The sequence below is a fragment of the Gambusia affinis genome, linkage group LG04, assembly GCF_019740435.1.
Source record: "Gambusia affinis linkage group LG04, SWU_Gaff_1.0, whole genome shotgun sequence".
NCBI classification, from domain to species: domain Eukaryota; kingdom Metazoa; phylum Chordata; class Actinopteri; order Cyprinodontiformes; family Poeciliidae; genus Gambusia; species Gambusia affinis.
In genome coordinates, this window is record NC_057871.1 from 5505596 (window position 1) to 5529776 (window position 24181).

The 24181-nt window shown below is 37.8% G+C and overlaps 1 protein-coding gene across 11 annotated transcripts in view; it reads left to right on the forward strand.

Annotated features, from left to right (window-relative positions):
• Nucleotides 1–24181, forward strand: part of LOC122829151 (teneurin-3-like) — a 314256-nt gene that overhangs the window by 93595 nt on the left and 196480 nt on the right. Inside the window, exon 1 of one of the 11 annotated variants that reach the window (XM_044113479.1) lies at nt 23276–23905. The exons of the other annotated variants lie outside the window; for them this stretch is intronic. The gene's annotated coding sequence lies outside the window, so the exon portion shown is untranslated. Of the gene's footprint in view, nt 1–23275; nt 23906–24181 lie in introns of those variants that run through there. 11 annotated transcript variants of the gene reach the window in all.

Here is a 24181-nt window from a genome sequence, read left to right on the forward strand (position 1 = left end):
ATCAAATATCAAATAGATCAGGTTGAGACTGGGCTCCATATCTATCACTGTGCTCTTGATGTATTGACGAAGTGTCATATCCAGATTTACACAGCTAGACCATACACACACACACACACCCAAAATCCTCTGCTGGCTTTGACTTCTTTGTTTTTTGATTTCTACTGCCATGTTATGGTCCTAATGTTTTTTACTTCTATCTCACATACATACACATTTACACCCAGTCATTAGTATGTGGTGCTGTGTGATAGCTGGATCAATAGGAGTGCTGTTCTTACAGGATCATTTGGCCTCTGAAGCAAATGCTCTGACAGGCACTACATCATAAGGACATTACCACCAAGCCGTTTTCTCTTACCCACCCCTCTGCTCTCTCAATCCCTCATTTGCTTTTTTCCCTCCTCTCCCTTTATGTTTTCTGATTTTATCTCATAAGAACGGTGCCACTGTGTCCTCTTTTTATGCTTCTTTCTGCCTCTGTTCTCTGACTTGAACTGTTTCTAAGAAAACTGAATGAAAATGAAGCAGTCAAAATGAAGCCTTGCCTCATTTGAACTAAGTGTTATTGTTTTTATACATTGTATTTATAGAGGGTTCTCAGAGGTGCTTTGCAGACTAACACAGAATGCAATAAAACACTAAGATTACAAAACAAGAAACACATTTAATGAAACTAAACATAGATCTCCACTATTTTTTAATTAACTGCGGCTTTGTCCAACAGTCCAAAAACATAACTATTAGTTTAATTGGTTTCTCAAAATTATCTTTAGGAAGGAGTGTGCGTGTGCGTGGGCGTGTGTGTGTGGGTGTGTGGTTGGTTTTTTTGTCCTGTGTGTCCCTGTGTTGCCCTGACATGAACTGGTGATTCGTTCAGGGTATACCATTGCAGATAGGAACCAGTCCAAAGGATAAAAATGGATTGATTAACTTATTGATTGATTGATTGATTAACTGATTGATTGTATAGAACATCATTTATTAGGTGGTGGTCACAGTTATAGATCTTGTTCTGCAGGAATTATGACTGATATCAAGGTAAAATCACCTACCAATATTTTTTGTTGTGTAAAAGACTTCCACACTCTCCCCTATATGGGAAACACTTTGTAATAGGTTGCTGGACTTTTTATGACCAAATTACTGTGTCAGCTACCCAATGAAAAATAAGAATTTCCTCTTAAAATGTATATGTGGACTGTTTCTCTTGAATATTCTTTCCCCTCCCCACCCAACGTCGAACTGTGGGATTTTACATAAAAATGACATTTTCACACCAGGATAGTCGAGAGGACTTGGTCTCATTGGGTGTGTTCTTAAGTCATACACGAAATATGTCTCTTCCTCTCTTTGGTTTAGTTTCTCTCTTTTTTCGTGTGTCCTGTCCAGCATGATCACAACCAGAGGTGTTTGAATTCAAAAAAGAAGCCTAACTGTTTTAGTTTCCCACATGGATAATTGCAACTTTCACTATAATGCTAAACTCTAAAGCAAACTCCCATACTCTATGGAAGGGAAACTCCTGTCTTCACATCCACAGTTAAAGTGTGTTCAGAGATTTAAGACTATTTTTGACAGTTTTCTAAACTAAATTAAATTACTTTTTTGCTGCATAAATATTCCTTTTGAATGTTTGAAACTTTTTTCAATGATGATACTTGACGCCTCCTTCCCGACACGCAGCGTTTGATCTCTGTTTAAAACTACTGACGGAAGCACAGCTATTTTCCTTAATGTCTGGGTTTACTCAGAAACAAACCATTATTCTCAGTGTACTTTTGTGGAGCCCAGTGAAGAAAAAAAATCTTTCACACAATGTTTTGTGCTGATGCGGCTGTTTAGTTGGTGCTCCCCTGGTGACCACTAAGATTCAATTCCTCACCATAACCATGGAGAATTCTATCATTTAGAGAAGTGTGATATGTCAGCAACTCTGATACCATGGTGGAACATCAATTGGCTCACAGATAATTAAATACTCTGCAGAGGGAGTTGGAAAGTAAACTGTGTATTATATATGAGGGACAGGTGTGTGTTGATCCACAACAAATTTTCTAATTTGGAGACATTGAAGATGAATCAGTTCTAATTTATTTGATGCTGCAACTAGATCAACCGGCCATTCTACGTTATTATTCATCTATCTATCCAATATGTTGAACATAGTGTTATTAAGACATCAAATAAATCTATCAACACCTTCAAACAGCTGTGCAAAATATGATCCCCAATCAGTAAAAGGTAGACTGAATACTAATCACTGCAAAAGGAACCAGTGATCCTTTCTTCACCATCATCCACTCTAATATCTCACCCCTCCTCTGTCTGTTTCTCTGTTTCTCACACATACATTATAGCCTTCCTAGAAGTGTCTGGAAAGCTAGTGATAGTGCGGCTGACCTCAGCATATGGGGAATTTTACTGAGGAACTTCACATAAACACATACACACAGCTTTAATTCCTGCTTATTTTTAACATGCAAACTAACACACTCCCACCTCGCCTTGGCTGTCCTTCGTAGTGTCATACGGCTTTCACTAAATGGGATTAGGCCGCTAACAAAAGCATTTTACTCTAGTGTGTGTATGTATGCGTGTGTGTTTGTGTGTTTACAGGCAGGCCTGTTGAGTGGGAGGGCCAGTCTGTCTGTCTTTTCGTGAATCTCATTCAAAGGGTGGTATTGTTAATATTCTTAAACTGATAGACACTCTACTGTTATTGATGTGAAAAACGAAATAAGAATAACTTTTCATCATTTTTAACTAATAGAGAAGAAAAAAACATTTGGGGAAAAAATTTTTTCAAGAAGTATAAACATGGAAGCAGCCATGATGAAGACTGTTAGTGATGGTATTGTCTAATGCCCCCTCACCATGTTTGATATACATAAGCAGCAGATTCCCACAGTAATTATTCAATTCTCCTCCACCAGCACGCGCAGGCCAGCTGACAGCCCTGCCTGGGCCCTGGATAAGATAGAAAATTAGTAGAAAATTAACTAATACTTACCTGATACAGGATAAATGCATGATTCATACTATATTCCAACCCATTCTCATTCCCGGCTCTGTATAATGTACATGTTCTTTTTTTTCCTTACTATTTGCTCCATACTTTGGATTTTAATTTTCTTGTTTGGAACAGTTTGTAAATGATATTCATCAAAGCTAACAGTGACACAAACCTCAAAAATAATGTATTAAATTATTGTTGTATGTTATTATATGTAATAATTTGAATTAAAATGGAAATATATGTCAGTCTCACTTTTTAACTAAATGCAGTATTTCTACTGGAGAATCCAAGAATCAAATATGTGGTAACATTCTACTACTACTTATTATTATTATTATTATTATTATTATTATTATTATTATTATTATTATTATTATTATTATTATTATTATATGTTGCTCCTTGTGCTAAGGTAAATTATGACAGACTTGCTAATTGCTTCTGTGACTCAAAATATTTACCTTACATGTGATCGATAAACTTGCACAAAAACCTCCTAACTATTATAGAAAAGATGGTGCAGATAGATAGAAATCAACTACTTTCATGCTGTCTGTGGCAAAGGAACTTGAAATAAACTACTTTTGTGTTCATGTTCATGTTCTTCTTCCCCACTGATGCCAGGACAATTAGGAAGAAAAAGACAAGTTAAAATGATTTTTTCTTATCTTACAATAAAGCATTTTTCATGTTCTTTGCAAAGTGTCTGTTTTGAAAAAAATATACATTCTTGACCACATTTTGGTAATTGGGGGGGCCCAATGTCCACCTTCTGGACAATGAAGGTTCTCAGATATTTAAGATTAACAGCAACATTGAATGTGTGTATTCAGGGAAGTGACCCAAAGACAAAATACAGGACATACAAACACAAAATAAATGGAAAATTGTTAGTCTGCCTTCACAAATATTAAGGGGGAGACAAACAATCCTAAAGCTGGGTGGACTAACAAGAAAAAAGAAAATAAAACTCTGAAGGACAGCAGGAAGCAGTGATAGAACTGTAAAAACAAAATACAGAAATTATTAAGTGCTTATAAAAAAAAACACTTTAACCGAATCAATTTAAAACAAATTAAAAACACTCCATACCTTTGTTGCATAAATCAACACTCAGCAACAAATTCAAAGAATCTGCTGCAACCCTACCAGACAAAAACAACAATATAAAAACAAAAACATACAATACAATCTGATGAAAAACACAAATGTGTAAAGCCTACCTGCAGCGTTAAATAGTCACACGCCCAGGCAATGCTACTACCGGAACGTCAGTAATAGTGTGGCCCTTTATAAAAACACCACATCAGGGAAGTTGGTTACACCACTCACCCATCAGCTACAGCTGCGACGAATCAATGGGAAGCTTTTGGCCATAAGGAGGTTGCGACACCCTGTGTCTATTTTTTGGGTAAAAAAAAAAATAGAAAAATAAATACATAAACTCAAAACACATTTCTGATGTTATTTTTGGAACTTTTTGACTTTTGACATTGGCTGAAGAATCTTGTCCTGAAAAAGCTGATGTGAAAGATTCTTTTTTTATTTTTGACATCCTATTTAAATATATTTGTAGATCTCTTCAAGCTGTAGCAACCCATAAACATTGACAGATTCTTTAGAAAACCAGTTTCCTGACATGCATAAAAACACAGTTCTTGTGGCCTTGGCTATTGCTTTGTATAATATTTTCTTCACAAAGAATATTAATGTAACCAACCTTTTTCTTTATAAAGATAGCTGTTTCTTTATGAAGTGAAAAGTAGTTTTAATGTAAACATAGATGTAAGGTTATTGTTTTCCCAAGACAATGTTTGTCATACACCATCTCAGGGTCTGTAATCAAATACAGTGATGCAAAAAAGTACAAACTTCATATCCTTTTTGTAGTGACTCTTCTTATGGTCATCACTGCTCTGACAATATTAATCTGCCATAGACATACAAAACATTAACAATGTGAGAATAAATTCATGTCTTATTTTAATCACAAGGTAGCCCTTGAAATTCACTAAATTCTCTTCTCACCAATATTTAGTACTAAACTTAGAAACACAACAATATTATTGGTGTGAACCTCCAATAACATCTGGAGCCTTCTTTTTAATTTTTTCCCCAATCTCATTAAGACTCAAAGATTATTCTGATTAAAATGAAGTTTTGCATAGCTCATAATTAAACACAAAACGTGGTGCTAAATTAAAGATATTGATCCTCATACCCTGCCATTCCCACATATGCTCCTTCATTGTTCCTAGGGGACAATAAAAAGTTTTATTGTTCCATTTGCAAAGGGTACTTATGGGGCATTGCTGCTAAGCAATCAATGCCACTCACTAAACAAGTGTGTTAGGTTCTCATTAAAGAAGCTAATTTAAATTTCAAGTAGAAAAGCAAGAACAATAAAGGGAGAAAGCAACTTTGTGAAGTTTTTACATGTTTTTTAATAAACTTTTATCTACAAATGACGACAATTTTAAGATTAACTGATGCCAAATTGTTCTTAATGATAAATCAAAAATTAACTCAGTTCTGTGGCTTCAGAGTAACAACATGCAGCATAGATCTAGCAGCTGCACATCTTAATCACAACTCAGCATGCTCAAAGGTAATTCCAGCCTCTACTGACCTGTTTCTATTAAGATTTTACAGGGTGCTAGAAAGAGGCATCTTGAGTGATTGGACCAAAGCAAAACCAACATGTTGCATCAAACATTTTCCAACTTATAAAGGCTTTGGTAACCTTTTACTTTACAGTATTGATCTCTCTAAAAAACTTATGCAGTTCTCCTCACCTGCTCGAAATCAACTTCTGTGTCAAATCCTGATTGATGCTGACTAACCTTCTTTTAGTGTGTGGAGTTTGTTAGATTCTGTTTTCTACCTGCTATTTTAGGACAATCCTATGATTCTTCGTGAATTTGAGTCCAAAATTTGATGCCTCTTAGCTGAACCTTCTTTCCTCTGACGTGTAATCAAACTGCAATACACAGATCATTAATAAATTGAGAGAAATTGTTCTTGTAAGTCCCTTTGATTGCATTTTTTACTCATGGCTGAGATAGAGTCAGAATTGGAAATAAGTCCACTCTCTTTCAGCAGATGCTCATGTCCCCCACCCCTTATATCCATTTAATTTGTGCTGAATTTCAATTTGTCTTTGGCAATTCTCTTGGATAAGAGTAAGATTTATGCTGTGCTGCTAGTTACAAGGAAGTTTTCCAAAGATCTTCACCTTGCCTTCATTGAAGATGCATTTACATTCACCTCATGCCAGGGTTGTGCAAGATCTGCTCTGGTGGCAATTGTGCACGAAGCCTCAGGATGATATATTCCCTGGACTTCCTGGAACCTGTTGCATATCATCTTCTTCATATGCATTTATAAAGTAATCATAATTTACTGTGATTACATGCTGTACATGTACAACACATGTACATGCTGTTATTCTTGCAACAGCATGTACATGTGTTTAAACATTCTTCCTTTTAGCTAAACACAGTCATGCCTATGTATGGCTGTTACATGCACTGTCAATTTAATTTTATGCTGATACATGTAATGAGCAGGCAGCAGATTTGAACCAATCACAAAATCTGAAAGGAGATATCAAAGAGAAGTCGTGTAGGGAAGTCAAAAAGGTGAGGACATCAATAGTCTCTGTGAAAAAGGAAGGATGAAACAGTTCCTATGAATGAGTTATGCACGTTCAGCTGCTTTACTTTTTTCTTTTTTCCTCTCCTCTATCACACTCCAAACTAACACCACCCCTTTCTGTTAAGCCTTATCTCCCCCACAATGCATACTCAAGGTATTTCTAATCGGCTTATACTTGTTCAGCTTTGTTCTACATTGTAACTTATTATGGGCTGTATCTATCTCTGTGTAATGGATACAAGGTTACTGTATTTACCACCTGCCAAAGAACATCTCTTCTTCTATGTTCCACAAACAAACACACACAGATGAAGGATCCAAGGCCAAAAGTTCAAAACGCTCTATTCTTCTTCTTTCTTTGGGAGAGTAGGAGGTTAAGAGCAGAATGTAATTATAGGAAGTTAAGATATACAATAGTGAGTAATCGAGGTCAAACAACACAGCTGGTAGAGAAAAGAGAACATGAAGAAAGGCTCCTGAGAAAAGCCTGCACACTTAAACCTCTCACCTACGACCTACACCTATACAGACCTGTTTTAACCTTATCTTAGCCAGTTCTTTGCAGCCTGTTTCGTGTTCAAGTGTTTGTCCACCACTTTTCTTGATGAACAAGACAGTTTATAGCACCAACATGTCATTGGAGATTCTTTCAGGTAGCAGTTGCAGGTCTGCAAGTCTGCAAATTAGTACATTTGTTTGACATTAATATTGATGGATGCAGAAGCAGATCATTGCATCTTTGCTCTGCAGTATTGAAGACAGTTTTGTCTGCTATTCCTTACAAAAATGTTGCATTTGATTGAATCGTTGAATCAAGTGCTTGATTGAGTTTTCCAGACATTTGTCTCTCCACAAATCTGTTAATGTCCCACAACAGCACTTCAATCAGGTCAATGTCTGGACTTTGACTGGGCCATTGCAGGACTTTGATACTTAGTTCTTAATATTTCCTTTTAAAGCCTGTAAAGTCTTAGTTATTGGACATTTTCTAACACCCTTGTCCCTAGTGGGGTCGGGAGGTGCTGGTGCCTATCTCCAGCTAACATTCCAGGCGAGAGGCGGGGTCACCCTGTACAGGTCACCAGCCTCTCCAGGGCACATTGGTCCTCATGTTTTAACCAAATGATATTTTGTTATGTAGACACATTCTTAGTGAGCTCAATGACTTTAAGGTGGTTTGATCCCTTGACTGAAAAACAATCTTAAGTTCAGTGCGTGGATGCATTGCGCTTAATGTTTGCTGATAATAGCATTACTGTTTCTATTATGGCCAAACATCTGTACTTTGACCCGCTATGTCCAAACGAGTTTGTTCAAGAAACTGTAATTCAGATATTACTTTCCAAGTCTCATGTTTCTAAAGTTTTTTTTAGGGAGGCTGTCTCTTGGTAACAAATCCAAACAAACCTTGCTTGTTTAGTTTTTTATAACTATTCTGTCATGACCTTTAATATATAAAACACTAATTGAGTCTTTTTATGACACAGCAGAGTAGTCTGTGAGACTGTCCTGCTTATCCTAAAATAAGAAAGTTTAGGTTAGCTTAGGTAAATTTATCCTAACATAAGTTAGCTTAGGAATATTATAAGATGGGTTAGCAATAAGCAATATTAATATTGCTTTCATTGTCGATTTTATTGTGTTTTGCAGGATTTTAAACCTTCTTCATGCTCGGGTACAATCAGACTGCTACGACTATTTGGCTATTATTTCCTGATAATTAAGTGGTGCCCCAACTTGGTGATTTTGATATAAATTACTCATTTTCTTTTTTAATGCTTTCAGTAATAGTTATTCATAGCCAAACCAAACTATTGTTGCATAACACCAGCGGTTTATTTGGGGTAATAATGCCTGAAATGATCTCTGACTCTGAGAGGAAAAATGAAGAAGAAGAAATTCATCCTTTTCAGCAGCAGATTTTTATACGTAGGGTTTCTGTTTTTACTTTGTTGTTCTAACCTAACTGTTTTCCCTGAGAACCTGTGAACTCACCAGCATGTTGCCACTCTCTTTGGTTTGCTGAATAGTGTTTTCACATTTCCCACTCAAAGAGTTCACTTGAAAGTGAACCGAGACCCTCATTTTCAGTCCAACCACACTTTGATTATTTGGTCAGCTCTAGAGGTTGTACGAGCTTTCACAACTATCCAAATAAAGTCGACAATTCCAGGAAGAAAACTCATATCCATTAAAAACCAAACAGCTCTGGTGTGGATGCCCTTAAGGTTTCCCATGTAGATCTTTTTTATTTATATATATGCTCTCTGAGTACTGCATGGGCTGACCTCTGCCTGGAATGTCAGATCTTGGGATGACTGTCTTCATTTGTCCTGTAATTAGCAGTATGTACCTGCTATATTCACTGCTAAATATAGGGAATCTGCTTATTTTACCTAGCAGTAATGTTTTTGCTCATCAGTGCAGAAAACTAGGACTTCTAGCCACATCAGTTTCTATGTATCCACAGTAATCTAAGGTGATGGTTTCATGACAAAAATCAAGACATGCTGTAGAAATAACATTTAAAATCAGTAGATCAACTTTTACATTTATTTCTAATTTAAAAGCAGAAATGGAAATTGTTGTAGCCCTTTAAGTTGGCTATTTGACTATTTGGATATTAGATGTTTCATAGAAAAATGTGACTACAATTTTAATTTGCTTTGACAGCATGTGATTTGGTGAGTGTACTGCAGGCTGGTTTCATACTATTTGATTAAACAAAGAAATATATTAAGAATGATGTTCTTTTGGATGTTGAAACATATTCAATATAATTTTCTTAATCATGAAAACAACGAAACAACTTCACAGTACTTACTCCCAGACTGAAACCACAAAGCAGACATTGACTCTGTGGAAGAAAGAGGAGACCCTCTGACTGTTTATGCTCTGATGCCTTACCATTTTCTGAAAAAGAAAAGAAGAAGAAAAAAATCTGATTGGTCTGCTTCTGCACATGCTGATCTCTTATCACGAACATGACCTGCACTGAAGCTAGTTAAGTTTCCAGCAACAGTTGCCATGGTGATTCCCCCTGGTAAAAAGTGGAACAGTTTTGTCACACTAAAACTCACAGTGACATGCTGAATGAACTAATCCTGTTGTTTAGTACAAGCCAAAGGCTTCATCGTAACCCAGTCAGTGGACTGTGGTCCAAGCTAAAAAAGCACAGAAATGTTGTGGGCTGGAAAAACTGTTAGTTCCGCCGTTTTGAAAGGTATCTGTGTGATGCTAAAATATATTATTAAATGTCAAAAGTGCTCTTGGACCAGTTTTAGCATGTCAAGAGTGTATTTACTGAATCTAAAAAAAATGGTCACATAATGAAGTCGGTCAAATGGGATTTTGTTAACCTGCTTTCAACTGATTAAAGGATCATACAGGTCTTTGAATGGCTTTTGGTTGCAGACGTGTGGATGTATTCGGTGTCTTGTGGAGCAGGGGATGGATAGACATAATTGGCTTTGTCTGTGATAATTGTGGTGTAGCTCTCGCTTGTCGTGATGGAAGGAGATGAGCCAAACGTTGGTGCACTCAATTTAGAAGTGAGTTGATATTCCAACCCTCAGAAATGGTTAGAAGACATATATTAGCATCAAATTGGATTGGGAAACAGACACATGCAGCTAAAATGAGCTTCCATTAAAAGGTAGCTAAACTACCTCTGAGTAAATTTGCTTTGTAGCATAGAAATGGTGGTTAAAGTAGTTCAGGTACCTGGCAGAAGGACAACTCCTGGACTGCTCCCTTCTGAGGTCTTATGGAAAATCCCCACCTCTCCCAGGAGAGACAAAGATTATGTATCCCTTCTAGTCTGGGATGCTTTGAGTTTCTTTAAGAGGAGCTAGGGAGTTTTATGGGAGGAAGTGTCTGGAATTTGCTCCTGAATCTGAATTTTGAAACGCACAGGATGAATAGATGATTTAATTTAAGTGACTTAAAGAGCTAAGCCTACGTATGTTTAATTTACAGTGCATATTTATGTAATTAACAAACATACAACTTTTCATTTATAGATCATCCTATGTAGCTTTACTCCAGTGCCTTTTAAATCTACATTTATTTTTATTTTCACTCAGCTCTCAGCTCTGCACTATGACTGTAATTGGATGATTAGCGCCCCCTTTGTGTGGTGCTTTATAAAGCAAACCTAATCGTGCCAGTGGTGTACAGTCAAACCCTGTGTTTATGTGCCTGTTTTTGTTCTTTGTGAGGATTTTTCAGGGAGAAACCCCTGTGTAGAAAAAACCAAATCTGCAAATATCATTACCAGCTGGATGCAGTCACTCCTCTCTCCTGTAGCTGTTGTCATATATATTACTATCTCTCTCTATCTTTCCCTCTCTCACACGCAAATGCACACATTATAGCTAATACAGCAATTCTATATAAAACATTGTTGACCTTGACTCATTTTTATATAATCGCCTCAGCCAGCAATCTTAATTAGTACCAGGTGGTGCCAACCCTAGCTTAAATTTAACCTAAATTCAAGCCTCAGGTCTAAAGCTAATTCTCTTTAGAATGGGGCAGCTGATCGCTGATACCACTTCCAGAATAGTAAGGTGAGGCCCTTTTGATGGAACAAACACAAGACGATGCTGTTTGTCCAATACACACCTAACATACCAAACACTCTGCCTGCAGTTTCTCATAATGACTTTATATGCTGTTTGTATAAAAAGACCAAGAGAATAAAGGGGGGAAAAAAGAAGAAAACCATGTTTGTCATGCATTTACTGTGGTTGTTTTGAATTACCTAGAATCATTTCAGTTTGTTCTTCTCATGTGGCTGCATTTCAGTTCAGTTGCCTGTTTTCCAATAATGACTGAAAGCCAGAGTTAAGATTGTTTTCTAAAAGCATTTTTGTGGGCACTCTTACATTTCTTCATGTATTCCCCTCAAGCAACACATGAGAGCCAGTGTTAGGGAACACCTTTAGAGGTTCCAGATGTCTGTGTTACTCGTATTTCAGACATGCTGCAGATTAAACGGCAAAGGCTGCAAAAAGTAAACGCACAAACTAACAGAGAGAAATATGGTTTTAAAACTATTCAGTATGAAAACAATCAAAGCTCACAGATCATCTACTGCTTTCCATTTTTCCACCTGACTGTGACTATAGTACCTTAATCACAGCAGTCAATCAGTCAAATGTTAAATTCAATTAAAAAATTTACTGTTACCTATTGTCATTGTAGTTACAAATAAACTGACTCATTTAATGGGACTTTTTTTACCTTTCATTTACTCACACTTTGTAAACTGTGATGAAATTATGCTCAGCACAGATGTAGCAATGCAGCTGATTTTAAATATTTTCTATTTGACACTTGTAATAAAGTGGTCACACTTTGAATTTACCAGCTGTTTTAAAGAATGTGCATAAGCTATTGAAACAAAATGGCATCTGTAAAGGTTCTTTGCACATGCCAAATCAACACACCTTTGTGTAAATCAGAAAAGGTAATATTCTACATGGATTTGGGCATGCTGATATAATCGTTATTGAATTTTTTCTCTCTCTCTTTTTGTGTGTGTGTGTGTGTGTGTGTGTGTGCGCGCATGTGTGCGTGTGTGTGTGTGTGTTGTTTTTCATGGTAATCAAGCCACAGGTGGGTAAAACTGCATGTCTGTCATTCATCTTAAATGGTTTAGTCCAACCCACATGATCCGAGTGATAACTATTATTTAAAACCAGTTTGGTCGAGACACACACACATGCACACGCACACACACACACCCACACACACACTTACGCGTACAAATTACTCTGTCTTGCTCACATGCCAAACTACAGGAGTACATTGGTCAAGATTATTATAGTTATTTCCAGGTCTGACAAAGAGGCTGTAATCTCCTCATTCACAATGATACACTGTCACAGCCCGGCTCAGAAGAGGAGCGCCACACATAATGCTTCTTTATTTTAGTAGTTATTTAGCAAAAATAAAAAATAAAAAATGAAAATGAGTCACAAGATGTCAGGACTTTTTACAAGTAAAAATGGTGCAGCGACCATAGTGAACTAAGCTGAGTCTATGACATCCATCGTGCAATCACAGTCGTCATTTCTGTGAGGAAAAAGGAACACTGAAGTTCAGCTCAATAAATCCATTACATCTGTGGCTCTTAAAGATTTGAGAGGAACTTTGACTTCACTACATAACAATCCTACAAAGCCAACTGGAACAAACATTTCAAACACAGAAAAAAAACCTGTGTCAAAGTCAAATGGACCATGCATATTCTTTGGAACATTTGGAACATTCCTAATGAGAACTATAAAGAGCTAATGCTTTACCTTGTCTGATGTCATTGTGACCAACCCTCTTTCTCAAAACTGGAGGTTCTGCAAACCCTCTTTTTTGTAGTTGTAATGTCACGTTTTTTGCATGATGTTTTCTGTTTTTATTATGTAAAGCACTTTTAATTGCCTCGTTGCTGAGATTTGGTATATATATAAATAAATTTTGCTTGACATGCTTAGCCAGTTGCCTTTCCTAATTGCTGTACATGCTTGTTCAAAAGCAGATAAGTAATGACTCTAACTGGTTTCTGTGGACTAAGAGATCAGAGGAGCAAAACTATTTGTTTCTTTGTTTGCTTTCGGTAATTGTTATTTAAATATTTGAACCCTTGGGGCGTGCTGTGGTGGCGTAGGGGATAGCGCGACCCACATTTGGAGGCCTTGAGTCCTCGACGCAGCCGTCACGGGTTTGATTCCCGGACCCGGCGACATTTACCCCATGTCTTCCCCCTCTCTCTCCCTCTTTCCTGTCAGCCTGCTGTCATATATATAAGGGACTCTAGAGCCCACAAAAAGACCCCCTGGAGGGGGGAAAAATATATATATTTGAACCCTCAAATGACTCCAAAAATAAATAATAATGGCCGCTGTTAAAAGAAATTGCAAATATATATAAGTGAAGATAATTTGGATGATTTCTCTACCCTGAGTTAGTATTAGCAGCTCCTCTATGCATTAGGGTAATTGCCTTTTTCATATTCTTTAGGAAAAATCATTATGTACTTATGATCAAGATGAAGTATTGCTCGGAACAGAGTCAATGTGCCATTAATCCAGCCACTGAAAATCCCCAATCTAATGTAACAGTAAAGTAAATATATATTTGCCTTGGTTAGTTGTACTCACCCAGAGTATTGGTTTTGCTTCATCTTTTTTGTTGCCAGTCCAAAAGATCATTTTTGGATGTATGAGTATGTGTTCTGGCATTAAAGGTGGCTGTAGTTTCCAAATAAAACTCTGGCAGAAACAGTTGAGGTTTCTTGCTGGGTAGCATGTTGAACATAGCACCTCTGCTTTGAATAGCACCACAGTGGCTTGGAAACAACTCATTGGCCCTTTGTACTTCAACCTTTCATTTTCTAAACTCAACCTTTCTCTCTCTCTCCTTTTCAAAGTATAAACTTTTCAGCACCCAAAATATAACAGCACAATGTAAGAAAGCACTTATCTCTGTCAGCAACTCAGTTCAGCACTATTATTTGAAAAATATTCTTTTCCATCAGAGCTTCTCTTGCAGATACTTTAATTTCCTCTTTTAATTATTTTGTTCCCACCATAAAAGCCCACTGACATTAGAAAGCATTCTGTATTTAAGATTATCAAACAGATTGGTTGAGAGAGGGATACAAAAACCTGCAATGGCAGCATAACAAGATTGTATTGATCCTGAGCTGCAAACAAATTAGAGCATTCCTACTGACTGTCAAACCAAAAAGCTATTTCAACTCGTGTCTTCATGAAATTTCTGGCAGTGGGTCTATAGTCACTTGAAACCAGCAGGATAGTAAGTGCACAAAAACTATTTCCTTTGATTTCTGTGAACATTCCACTAATATATTTCCAAATGTCCTTCAGTGCAACAACTCTGAGTTCATTTTATATTCCTTTGGACCCAAAGATGAGAGAAAACAGGATTACCAACTGTAATGTTGATATCAGTGGTTTTAAATAATTAAAAAGGGAAAGCATCAAAAATGAATTCATCAGTAAATCAGTGTCTGGATGAGTGAAAACTAATCAATACCCTCTTTCAGATCATATTTCCAAAATAATCACTAAACTATGATCCCCCATTATTCAAGCATTATAAGTTGATCTGGTGAAGAATGTATATCTCAGATTAGATGAACACCGGAAAATGATGATGTCTGCTTGCTCTGCTTCTGCTTCCAGTGCTTTGTGAAGTGGTGTTGTTCTTCATAAACTGTGCACCTTGCTTTGAATATTGTTTTTAATGAATGTGTTACATGTCCCTGCTGCACTGTGTTCAAGTCTCTTACAATATGCATCTGGCTCCAGATACCACCTTACTCTCTTAGTAAGTCCTTAAGTGAAATATTATATATTATCCTTTGCATAGTCTTGAATCAGAAGACAACTGAAACGGGTTTTCCTTTACCCATGTACCAAGTGAACCAACCAGCAGGGGCTGTAGAGTGGTGTTGGATCTTGGGGTGGTGTTGAGAGTCTGCAACACTTTTCCCACGGCTGTCATTTGTTCCTGGGCTGAAAAAAGTAAGGTGTGACCTCGGCCCGGAATGACTTGCCATTCAGTTCAGATCCAGATCGGAGTTCAGTTTTTGAGAATTGCTGCCCTAGGCTCACACTCAAACAGCCACATGCAGAGCTCTATTAAATAGAGTCATGCTAAGATATTTCATCATTTGTTCAAATTCCCAGATTCTCCATGATGAAAAAAAGTTGGGCTAAGAAAGTTCTACTTTCTTTTTCTTTTGTTTTCCCACTGTTGCTGGGTTAGATTTCTCAGTTGGCTTGTTTAAGTCAGTCTTTCTTTTTTTTCTGTGTTTCTCTCTCTGCGTTCCTCTGTTTTTGTCTTTACTTCTCTTTCTTCTCCATGTCTCACCAAGGTTGTGAACTTGCCCAGTAGGGTTTCAATACAATGAAATGAAAGAGCTCAGGAGCCCATAGCACAGTTGCTAATGCACAAATACACACATTGTGTATTTAAATAGCACAAACATTTAATCTTTCACTAAAACACACACACACACCTCTGACTCTCTGTATCGATCTCTTTCACTCACACGAACACACGCACACTAAAGACCTATAGAGCCTATTGTGTGTCACAGTGGGGGGCACCAGCTACACTGGTGTTGAAAAAGCCTCCTTCTGGAAGGATAGAGATGCAAATAAAGAAACTGCAAACTGTCAAGTTGATCCCAAACAAAGTTTAAACGCTGAAGAAAACAACACAATCCCAATAGAAAAAAATTGAATGCTATCACTTCTTATTTTAATGTTGTCATTCCTTGTCACAACTCTTTAGTTACAAACAGGCAGAGAAAATATCCAACAAAAAAACTGGTTCAGGAGTAACACTTTGTTGAACGTTGGGCTGTCCAGTATCCATATTCTCTTTTTCCACTCCCATTAATTTCTTTTGTGCTCAGAATGTGGTTTTATATAGTGTAAAAAACTATATTCACATCCCTGTAATATATGTCAGTATTAAGGCAGAATTGTTGCTCTAAAATTACGTTTACATGAGACCACTGTCTGTAAACAGTTGAGTTCCAAGACACCTTGAATAAACTGTAGTTGTCCTACCAAGCCACTAGATTGCGCTGTGATTTCGGTGTGTTGTTAAACGCACACGTGCTTTTGACTCTTAGCTTCCACCTCACCAGCTCCCAAATATTTTTCCAATCTGTTGTTGCACAGTTTGACTGCCTTTCGTGAATTGTTCTGTTTCCTATTCATAACTGACAGGATTAGTATGCAGTTTGGTCTTTTGCTGCTGTAGCCCAACTGCTTCGAGTTCAGCATGTTATGCTATTCCACATACCTAAATTATAATAACTGGTTATTTGAGTTACTTGAGCCTTCCTATTATCTTGATGCAGTCTGCCCATTATGGTCTAACCCCTGACATTAACAGGACTTGTCTTCCTCTCTGGATATTTTCTCTTTTTTTCAGGCCATTCTCTATAAATCTGAAAAATTGTTGTTTGTGAAAACCCCAGTAGATCGGTGGGTTCTGAAATACTCAGTTGAGCCCATCTGGCACCACCAGACCACCAACAATGCCACATTCAAATCCCCTTACAGTCTTTTATTACCCAATCTGATGTTTGGTGTAGACATCAGTAAGTAAGTTCACTGCCACGACTGCCTGATTGTGCCATTTATTAATAAGCAATTGAACCTAATAAAGTGGTGGTGTTGATTGTGTAAGTTAGGAACTGATGTCTGCCAATCATTACATAATGATGGTAAGTAGGGGCTGCAGCATGAATAGGCAATCTCCCAGCATTAACACCATTCTGTTTTTACTGGTGAAATAATACGGCAAGCAAAATTTTAGACTATCAGGCTCGATAAGTGTTTAAATTTACCATTCATGTTTACTGCTTTTATTCCAAAGGGTATGAATTAAGTTCCTGTCATTGAAGTTTCCAGTAAAATAAAGACCCCATGTCAAACCAGATAAAGCATAAGCTTAATATGTTGACAGGCTTTTCATCTTCAGTCGCACACATCACTCATGGCTGCAATCTAAGAAATTTGACAGTAAAGTAAGAATCTGAACACATCCATCCATCCATCCATCCATCCATCCAAAATAACTTCACAGCTGATGTGCTAAGTCAGGGGTGGGCACTCCTGGTCCTCAAGGACCGGTGTCCTGCAACTTTTAGATGTATCTCTACTTCCACACACCTGAGTCAAATAATGAGGTCATTAGCAGGACTCTGGAGAACCTGACTGCACTTGGGAGGTGATTCAGCTGTTGGATTCAGGTATGTTGGACCAGAGAGACATCTAAGAGTTGCAGGACACCGGTCCTCGAGGACCAGGAGTGCCCACCCCTAAGCAGTCCTATAGGACCAGATATTAGATTCATACATCTCCTTTTTTCATCAACTTACCTTATAAATCTTTTATGGACAGACAAAGACCCTTTGAAAACAGTAGCATAGTATTTCCCGAAAATGCAAACACCTTTTAGAATTGGCTTTGCACTGAGGCTTAGGAAAAATTTAATTGGAGTTTCACAGCTTTCTGCTTCTGTCTGATTTCTGCATAGTGAAAAGCTCACCTGGAATTATTGTTGGAATGGTTTTAAAACTTGGTTTTAGGGTTATTTAATTTTTAAACGTTTTGAAATACCACGATAACAATAAAAAACATTGGCTATTTAAGTATGCATGAACTACCAGTCTCTATGTGCATCTTCTATTGGTCTCTATTGTCAAATAGTTAAATAATATAAACCTTAATGAGCTACCCTAAGAAAAGTAGTTTATGAGAAATGATAAATCTGCATTGGTTCCAATGTGGTACACGTTTATTGTGGTGAAAAAAAGACCAAACCAAAATTAATGTTGATTTACTGGAAAGTTTTTGTCCCAGTCCTCATATCATTATGAGAAATGGGTCAGGAATGAAAAATTTAAGTCATGTGTAGAAGTTCCTCAAATGACCTTCCCAACAGCAGCAACTGTTCATTATAGATAAGGCGAGAAGTTTGACAATTTACCATGAAAGCAGACTTGATCCTAATATCAAAAGGAGACAGTCTAGAGAATTTGTGGTTCATGAAAATTTCCTTTTTAGAAACTTTCCTGGGAAGATGTTGTGAACATGTCCCCTCAGAGGTCTCATGCACAGACCCAAAAACATGATAATTTGTCAGAATGTTAGTTTTGAAGGTCAAACTGAAATTATGTGCACATGTTCCAATCTAGTTTGAGTTCAAATTTATCATTGCTGTAGTTGTGCTAACAGCACTCAAAAAAATGTTTCTCAACAATGCATTGATCATGCTACTTTTTGAGAGCAGAAGCTTGCTAATTGCTTAATTCTGTATTGTACAGTACAATACAGAATTAAGCCTCTAGAAGTAACAAAGTCCTATGTAACCTTGAAATAGTGATAGGACAACTTCAGCTTCCATATTTTGTATTATTCCTTACATAGCACACACTATAGTGTGAAGATCCCATCTTGAAAATGTCTTCCATCCATCCATCCATCCATCCATCCATCCATCCATCCATCCATCCATCCATCCATCCATCCATCCATCTTCATCCGCTTATCCGGGGTCGTGGGGGTAGCAGCTTCAGAAGGGAGGCTCAGACTTCCCTCTCCCCAGCCTCTTCTTCCAGCTCCTCCAGAGGAATCCCAAAAGGCCTTTGAGACCAGAGTAAGTATGTATTGTTATATAGTTAGACTGTAAACACATTCATCTGCATAGCTAATTGACATACAGCATCATTCAAATCAAGCTGCCAATGCTAGTTAGATAAATGATTAGTGAATGTTTGTATAAAATCACCAAATTAATCAGTCTGAGCAGTTTATTGTGGTGAAAAAAAGACACCACAATAAACATTGCTAAACTTGCTAGATCAAGTTTAGCAATGTTCCAGAATATCAGCAAGGAAGACCTGGATGGGGTAGAAATGGTGAGCATGGAGGAATGTGAGGGGGATCAGGTCAGTGATCAATATTAGCAAAAGACAAAGACTTCATTGACATGATCCTGAGGTAATATTCCAGCAGGGCTGCAAACCTTAAGAAGGCCTGTGTCTGTGTGTTTTACAATATTGGATGTCACTCTGGAGTCCTCTGCTGTAGCTTGATGCATGAGTGATCTGGAATGCGTTCATATTTGAACTTTTAAAACTTCACAGACAGTACGTCACAGAGTTTTTATCTTGATTACTTCTTATGGGGTTAGAATAACCAAAAGCAGTATTACCTGACATAGGGCGATCTACTTTCCTGCCTTCCTTCCTTCCAAAACGTTATTGACAGCAAGTCATTTAGAATCAGGTAACTGTCTTTAATAAGTGGATGGATGGATGGATGGATGGATGGATGGATGGATGGATGGATGGATGGATGGATGGATGGATGGATGGATGGATGGATGGATGGATGGATGGATAACTTGCAGGGACAGCATTGTCTCCATTGACTGCAGGTAGTCATAGTCTTCTTCAACAGAAGTGATACTACAGTACATGAGGATAAAAAAGTAAAGCAACAGAGCAGCGTGTTCCAACACTAAGTTTAGTTTCAGAGAATTACCTGAACACACTGAGACCGCCATGATTTGATGTATAATGTTACATGCAGCACATTACACAGAACATTTAAGGTTTTGAAAAAGTCAAGTCAAGTGAAATAATTTCTTGGCGATGTAATAAACATAACCTGGAATTTGTTTTTCTTTTCCACAATGGTGCAGTGCATGTCTGCAGATGGCTGTAAGACCACAGAGAGGAGGAAGAGTTGTTTGATTTTCTCCACAGATTCTGTCTCATGTTTTACTGTTAAGACATAGTTACAGTTTTACAAAAATGTAGAAAATATATTTTTGTAAGTGGCCCGCTGAAGCTTTAATGAAAAAATAATGGTAAGTAGGAATTTAAAATGAGCAATTATCTCTTCAGAGTCTAAGTTATGATTCCACAAGAACTTTGTAAACTTTTGTTTTGTGAAAGTCTGCAGTCCTCTCCTTGGAGATGTTCAGACCTCAATCGAGTTATGTCACCTTTCCATACAGGTGAGGCATCTCCTACGTTTGATGTTATATTAAAGAAATACTTCTTGATGTTCAGATGTGTTTTTCCTTTAAGTATCAGTACATCATGTTTAGTGCATGGCATGCACAACAGAAGTCAAGGGTAATACCGTAAGGACAAAAAAAACCTGCGTTGTCTGCAAAGGAAGGATCTGACGATTAGTGAACAAAGCAGAATTAGTAAAAACTGATAAGAAGGTGATCTAAGGACCCTGAAGCCCGAAGAGTACAAGAACAGAATGCAGTGCAGCTGAGCGCGGACCTAACTGAGAACCTGACGAAATATGACTCATAACCAAGAAAAGAATACATAGGGTCATACATAACAGGACACATGAAAATAATATCTTACACAAAAGCAAATGCAAAAACTAACAGAACAGAAGAAATAATCTCAAAACAAAAGAGAACCTTCAGATACACATGCTCATGGTGTGCCCAATTCCCAAGGGTGTGAATTAAACTCACACCCTTGACATCAATGATGTGGACTTAATTCTAGGTTAGGATTGCCTTCTTCTTGTGCCAAAATTACATTATTTGGTTAATAAGCAATATTATTGGATAGTTAAATAATATAAACTGAAACAAACCAAGCTATTCAATGATGTTTTCTGGATCTTCAAGATAAACAAATGAACAGTCGATTACAGAGGAAGAACCACTGTGCTGAGTGGATAAAAATGCCACTGTTGGGCTGTCATGGATCTGTTTCGATAATCATGTAGGCTCACTTCTCAGTCTCCCTGGGAACACTTTCTTTAAGGTGGTAGAAAGGAGGAGCTGATTGATTGTCAAAGCCTCCAGCTCAGTGTGTTGGTCTTAGCTGTTGAACAGTGGATCAGATTTTAACTCTCTTAAAACTGCTGAAACAGAGAAAGGGATGCTGTTGTGCTTTGTGAATCTGGTGAAAGGTTATGAGTGTGTCCTGTATTGTGTTGTGGCTGCCGAGTAATCCTGATCTTTATCATAATGTTCAATGATGTAATATCAAGATGTCAGAAAGAACATCAGGATCTGATCTTTGGTTTTTGGAAATGATGATGTTTTGTTGGTATCTTCAAGTCATGACTTTCAGTATGCACTGAGCCTGACAGCAGGGAGTGGGAAGAAGTGAAAAAGATTGATTCCTCTTAATTTAAAAGCAGTGGAAGAGTACAAGTATTTCAGTATCTTTCTCACATGTGGTAGTAGGTTGGAGTGGGAGATGGATAGACAGTCTGGATGTTTGTCTTTAGTAATCCACGTTTTATGTTGGTTAGTCATGAGAATAAAAGCAGAGCTCTCACCTTTTTGTCTACATTCCAACCCTCACTTGTGGTATTAAGATACGGATCATGACAAAAGTCTAGATACGAGCAGCTGGAGAGAGCTCCCACCCTACTGGACCCTACCTTGGACTCTTAACCTTTGAGGTTTCCACCAGGAACTTAGAAATTTTTGCTGGAGACAGGAATGCCCCAGTTTCCCTCCAGGACATGTTACCCTTTTGACCCAAGCTGGATGAGAAGACAATGAGTGGATTGATGGATGGAGTTCCCTATTCCTTGGCATAGGGACACCTTGTTGCCAGCATGTACTGTCAGTATAATCCATCTTTATGTATTTCAGTGCTTCATTTATGCCGCAGAAATTATTTTTTTGTAAAAGGTCCCATGGTTCAAAAACTGTTCAGTTAGAAGCACTTACATAAAAGTTGTGTGTGTGGGTGTGTGTGTGCGTGTGTGTGTGTGTCCCTCTCTGTGAAATCTGAAAGTAAAAGGTTTATAAGCTAAAGTATTTTTAAAGTGCATTTGTAAAGCATAAATTAAACACAAGCTTTAAACAGCTTTAAAGTGTCCTATTAAAATGTAAAGACAAAAGACCAACAAATTTAATTTTGGTCTTATAGTAATAAACAGACCCTGCTCAATTTAGATACAAATATTACAAACTAGAAATATAAAAATCAAATGCAAAAAAAATCCACTTCCTTTACTAATAAGGTAGAAAAAGAAATTGAATAAACCATATGTGAATAAAAAAATAGAGAACATAAATAATTTTGAAATACCTTTACAGTTTTTTGGGGAGTAAAAATATCTTGGGGAGGGGGGTGTACAAATCGATTTTTCACAGCCATATAGATCATTTATATTAAATGAAAAGGAAGAATTCCTTGGCAAATGTAACACCATCAGGTAGAATAAATCTGATTAAACATCTGGCGCAGTCTGCTTGGTATATAGAGAAAAACATTTTTTTGTATGATTCATTCCTGTACTTTGGAGTGTGAGACCTCTTGGATTGCAGTAGTCTGAATGAAAACATATTTCAGTTAAACTATCAATATAATGTTTTGATTTAATTAGATTAAAATATTTACTGAATTTTATGTAAGAAACTGAAATCTGACTCCACTTAAATCTAATTGTATGAAACACACAAATATGAGATGTATGTTTTCATAATAAAAATACTCAAAGAGCTAAGCCAGACTAAACGTAATCTTTATTTTTTTTAAAAGCTGACAGAACCACACAGTGTGGTTATATTTTTATATGTAACCTGATAGTTTTGAGTAAAATGGAACTTCAAGATCACAAATAGAAATATTCTCTCTTTACATAAGTATTTCATGTTTTGGAATATTTTCCCTTTTTCGTTCACTCCAGTCACTGTTTCGATCCTGAGTACGTTGAGTTTATACAGCTGCCTCAAACCGCAAGGGCACGCACGCTTTCAGGCACGCAAACCACACACGAGAATACAGGGGAGCTGTGAGCACATTTTCTGGCTCCGGGAGGAAAGAGAGGGATCGTGTGCAGGGCGAAGGCGGTTGGGAGGTATAGCTGCTCTGCTTTTCTGAGACGCGGTCATGAAACTGGGGGGGGAGATCAGAGCCGAGGAATGCATCGCGAGGGAGTGCTCTCCTCCACCTCGCAGCTTCACCTTCAGTCTCCGAATGCACAGCTCAGAAATCCCCGCCCTCGCTCCTTTCAACTAGCCAATCATAACCTCCTGCTTCTCCCGTGGCCCCGCCCTCTGCCTCGCTCTACTAGCAGAAAGCTTTGGAACCGGAGAGGTAAAGAGAGAGGGCGCGAGGGATCAGGCAGACAAGGTGCACGCACACGCGGCTGAGGTGCCAAAAAGCACGCGAGGACGCAGGACTCATAAACGCTCAGGCGCGTGCGCGTGAGGAGCGGGGAACCGTTTTCTTCAGCTGACAAAGAAGAAGAAGAAAAAGAAAAAAAAATAGCGTGGTGTTTAAGGAGGAGAAAGCAGCAGCGTGGTGTAGTTTTTCTTCCACCGGTTTTCCTTTTTCATCCCTTACATGGATCGGAGAGAATGAGAAAGAAGTGAGAGAAGAGACGGAGGAGAGTCAACATCAGAAGTGAGAGCGATCGTAAAGAAAATTTAAAGACAAGGGGAAGAAAGAAGTAAAAGAAAGAAAAGAAAAGCACAAGGCTTGTGCGTTTTTGTTCGCTTCCAAAAAGAAGGGAGGGAAGAAAAGCCATCCAGAGAAGACAGACGGAGGTGTTTTCCTGCTTTTTCTTCAGCCACTCGGGTCCTGCGTGTGCCCTCGCGAGCCTGAAAGGATCCTATGTTTCTGGAAGCTTTAACCCTTTAAACTGGAGTACTTACACAGACAAGGTACACACAGCCCAATTCAATTTTCTTCCTTCCCTTTTCTTCCAGCTGCACGGTGGCGGTGTGTGTGTGTGTGTGTTGCAAATCTGTGTGCTTGCATGCCTTGGGAAATTGCTTGGTCTCTAGTCAATTGACTGTCATTGTGTGAATTCACTGACTGAATGTAAACTCATTGACGAAACAACACTACGAGTGTGTGTGTGAGTATGTGTTGAAATAATGGCAGAAAGTAAGTAGGAAAACAGAAGCAATGAAAAGGAGAAAAGCTTTTTTTTTCAG